The 5,000-nt window shown below is 30.1% G+C and overlaps 1 protein-coding gene across 2 annotated transcripts in view; it reads right to left on the bottom strand.

Annotated features, from left to right (window-relative positions):
• LOC113817916 (uncharacterized) overlaps nucleotides 1-5,000 on the bottom strand; it is a 244,861-nt gene that overhangs the window by 118,975 nt on the left and 120,886 nt on the right. The window lies entirely within an intron of this gene.

Raw genomic sequence — 5,000 nt, 5'->3', positions numbered from 1 at the left:
GATACCAATGCAGTGATAATAATGATAGTTATTATCATAGTGATAATAATAGTAACAAAAATGATAATATTAATGATAATAATAATTATAATGATGATAATGATTATGATAATAATGATAAAAATAATAATGATAACAATACTGACAAGAATAAGAATAATAACAAATAATGAAATATAATTAAACTAATATTGACAATAATGATAATGATAATATCAATGCCACTGCTGCTCCTACTACTATTACTATTATTATCACTATCATTATCATCATTATTATTTTCATTTTCATTATTACTATTATTATCATTATCATCATTATTACTATTGTCATTATTATTGTTATTATTATTTTTTTATGATGATGATGATGATTATTATTATCATCATTATCATTATCATCATCATCATCATCATCATTAAAATCCTTAATATTATTATCATCATTATCTTTATCAATATCATTGTTAGTATCCTCATCCTTATCTTTTAGTATCGTTATCATTATTATCATTATAATTATAATGACCATTATAATAATAATAATAATGATAATAATAATAATAATAATGATATTAATATTAATAATAATAATAATATTAATAATAATAATAACAATAATAATAATAATAATAATAATAATAATATTTATGAAAATAAAAGTGAAATAATTGTTCATATTACTATTGTTATTATTATTTCTATCATTGCTATCATTAACATTATCATCATCATTATTATTATTTTCATTATTTTTATCATCATTATGACTATCATCATCCTTATCATTATTATTCTCAAAATTATTATTACTTTTAATATTATTATCATTACTATTATATTATTATCATCACTATTTAATTTTTTTTCATTAAATTATTATTATCAATATTGTTATTTTTAATAATCATTACTATCACCATTATCACCATGATTATGATCATGATCTTATTTATCATCTTTATCTTTACTATCATAATTTTATTACTATCATTATTATCATTATCATTATTATTGTGGGATTCTCTCCAGTCCTTTGATGTTCTTCAGGTCTTCTTGGTCATGTCTCAGCTTCTTCCCGCGGCTTAGGAACACAGTATTTTCCGCAACATGTAAGCTGTTCCAAGGATGGCCGACAACTATGCACTTCTAATGATGTCAGGTCTATCTCATTTCCCATGCCAGGTCTTTGCGCTAATCGAAATTGTTCCAAGTGCACCAATCATTGCTGGTATTATTGTCACTTCCGAAACTCTGCCGATTCTCTTAATTTCAAATTTGTGAAGGCTTATCTACACTGTGCTTGATCGAGTTTGTGCTTAAAGCTTGTTCTTCAGCAACGGAGACCAAACCTTCCGTCCCCTTCTTCCAAAACCTATTTCTAAGCCATCTCTAGGAATCTTCTCCGGCAATAATTGTTGCCTGTCCCACAAACTCTCCACGTAGGACTTTCTCCTTCCAGTTCTTGATTTCCCCTCCTGCCTCCTCCTCCGGTAGTCCCGGGGAGTCTCTTCTTCATCTAACACCTTCTTCAAAGCATCCTGAAGCATCCACGCTGTGGTCTCTCCGACATAGCCATGCAAGGACTTACTCTCCTTCCTTACACTCACCTCACTGCTGATCCCCCCCTTCCTCCTTCCTTCCTCGACAGGTAATGTCTTGTAATATTACCTCTGGCGTGCAAATATCCATTCATGGTCAAGATTTTCCTAGTTCTTCTATCCATGCTGACCAGCTCTTCCATTGTCCAGTCCACAATACCTTCACCGTAACGTAATACATCCACAGCCAATGCCACTGATCATACTTCCTCCATTCAGTTTGAATGCTATTTTCATCATCATCATTATCATCATCATCATCATCATCATCATCATCATCATTATTATCATTATTGTTATTATCATTATCATTATTATTATTAATATCATTAGATTTCATTTTTTGTTATTATTCTTATTCAATATTATTATCATTATTATTTTATCATTATTATTATTACTTTTATCATTATTATTACTATTATCATTATTATTATTATTATTATTATTATTATTATTATTATTATTATTATTATTATCATCATCATCATCATCATTATTATCATCATTATCATTATTATCATGAATATGAACATGAACATGAACATGGACATGAACATGGACATGAACATTGCCATTATCATTACCATTATCATTTTCATTGCCATTATTGTTATTTTTATTATTGTAATTATTATCTTCATTATCATCATTATCATTATAATTTTTGTTACTATTATCACTATTGTCTTTTAACATTATTATTATCAATGTTGATCTAGTTGTTATCAGTAGTTCCATTATCATTATCTTTAATTAATATTGTTGTTGCTATGGTTGATATTCCAATTACTAGTAATTATAACCATTATCATCGTTATGATTACCGATGTTATCATCATTATTATTAGTAGCAACATTAGTCTTAAGGTTGATATCAACAACATCATAAGTATCATTATCATTACCATTCTATTTTTAAAAAATTATCTTTTACAGTTTTAAGTCCGTACTCTTATCAAATAGAAAGAAAAAGACTTCTTTAATGATTTCTAAAAAATTTTGTTAAAGAAAAATCTTGCAAAATTCATCGCTGAGAATGAGGAAAAAATCTCGGCAGCTCAAAATCTCTTTTCCTTATTAAAAATACCAAATTGGAGCCCCAGGGCTTAATTGCCCCCTTGTTAAATCCTGATCTAAAGAGCCTCGGAAAGATTAAAGAAAATTGATTCTGGTCTAAAGGCCCTCCCCCCCCCCCTCAAAAAAAAGAAAAAATCGCAAATTGCTGACTCCACAGATTCTAACAGACTTGCCTTGTAGTACACGGAAACATACTCAAATATGGGTTGCAGATCCGTAGACTTTCCAGGCTTACTGAAGGTTGAACCACAGTTGAAGTTTACTTTGTCAATAAACTTGAAATGATCTCTGAGATTATTTCCAGACGTTTTGAAAGTTCGCTAGACCTAGATTAAGGTTTCCAGTGTTATGTTCGAATGTTTACCTAAGCAAATTTGCGCACTGAATAAGAATTTAATTAAGTATATAAACATATTAAATCTGTGTTCAATAACCATGCAAAATTACGTCTCTTCTCATAAAAAACGACGAACTGGATAAATCCCATGTTTAAGTCATCTATAAGCATTCATGAAAACCATGAAGCATAGAACACATACATTGGAATATAAATAAAGAGCGAAGCGTATAACTAAATAAGAAAATAAAACAGAAAAGCCTATAAATGACAATAAATTGACAGATATGAAGAGTGTAATAAAAAGTGGCTTCCTTACGTTGATAGCTAAATTACTTACACAAGTGACAGACTAATGGCCCTATTCAACTATTAATTCGTCCATAGGCCTACTTTCTTATAACTTACGTTTCTTTTAAGCCCGAAGAATGGTACCATTCAAAATTGACGCTAAAATCCCTATTGATTTTAACGACACCGCTGCGTTGTATTTTCTTGGTATTATTCTCGTACATGTTTTTATCTTCGTGTGATCTTGAAATGCAATTATAAATAACACAGAGGTCCGAAAAGAGGTTAATGATGCTTCAGTCTCACATTTGGATGATGTCTTCTTCTGCTATCTTAGAGAACGTGCGCGATATAGAGAGTGAGTGAGAGGGAGAAGTCAAAGTCAAAACACTTTATTCCGTTTAAATACAGTGGGTCTTCTGTTAACATATATATAATGACAGCGTAAAGTAATACAGGAACAGTAGAACTAATATAAAATACATTAGGAGAGTTATAGAAACGATAATATAGAATAAGATGGTCACATCATTACACATAGATTTACATGCCTCGATTTTACAGTTAGATGCCTGATGTCATTGATAATTCGAAAGATACCCCTATAATTTCTTTCTGAGATTTTGTGGTCGATTGTTCCTGGTTTTAGAGCTTCGGATTTGCATTTGTCTTCACTCTGCTTCCGTGTATAATCTCTTGACGTGTAATGATTCGACTGTTTTCCATGTTTCTTTGGCATTGTGTTTACAGTCATTAAACCTATTTTGAATATGAGTTGTTTTTGTAGATTATTGTTTTATCATTTATCATTTCTCTTTTCTTATATTCAGTCTGAAGGGTGATATCAGTTATGTTCCTTTTGAGAGATTTGTGTGTATTATGTCGGTCATGTAAAGCTCTGTTGATATCCTCGTTGATCCGTGGAGCGGCTGGACGTCTAACAGTTTTGGTCTTATAGGGAACAGTGGCATCTATAATATTTTTAAGCACGTTCGAGAGAATGTCTACTTGTCTGTTAATGATATGTTTTTAAAATTTCTGAGAGAGTCGACTGGCTGGCATTAATATTTTGACAAACTGGGTGTCTTAAATTGTCAGGTCACGTTTTGTTTTTATGGCAAGTTGTCGCTTGGGTCTCTTTATATCTGCTGTCGTAGTTAATAGTTCATGGTCTGAGATCTGGCAAGAAATAACCAGTATAGGTAACGAGATGGGATCTGTTTTTTTTTTTTTTTTTTTTTTTTTTTGATATAATGAAAAAATGCAGCAATCCATAATTCATTTCATTATTCATTATGTAAGCTATTCATCATGTTGATATTCTACACTACAAAGAACTTCACTTAGTATAAGATGATAGAGAACCGTTATTTCAAAATACAGTGTGATACACAAACAACACCACACAAAATATAATATTAAACAGTTTTGTCTGTATGTGTCCATTTCGTGGTAAGGAAATACAAACATATATTTTTATCTGATTATTGCTAGACACATTATAAATACTCGATTTTTAAAAACATAATGATATAAAGATGGAAAAATATCGGAAAATTTGGTTAACAGTACTGAACAGTATCTGGAAGAGGAACATACAAAAAATATGAAAAAAATCGGACACTGCCAAGCATATAATCCAATGAACTTTTCAGATACAACAGGAATTCAGCATATGGATTAAAGACATGT

The sequence above is a fragment of the Penaeus vannamei genome, chromosome 1 (genome assembly GCF_042767895.1).
Source record: "Penaeus vannamei isolate JL-2024 chromosome 1, ASM4276789v1, whole genome shotgun sequence".
Classification (NCBI taxonomy): Eukaryota; Metazoa; Arthropoda; class Malacostraca; order Decapoda; family Penaeidae; genus Penaeus; species Penaeus vannamei.
Note: the sequence above shows the minus strand (reverse complement) of the source record. Positions and strands in the feature narration are given on the sequence as shown.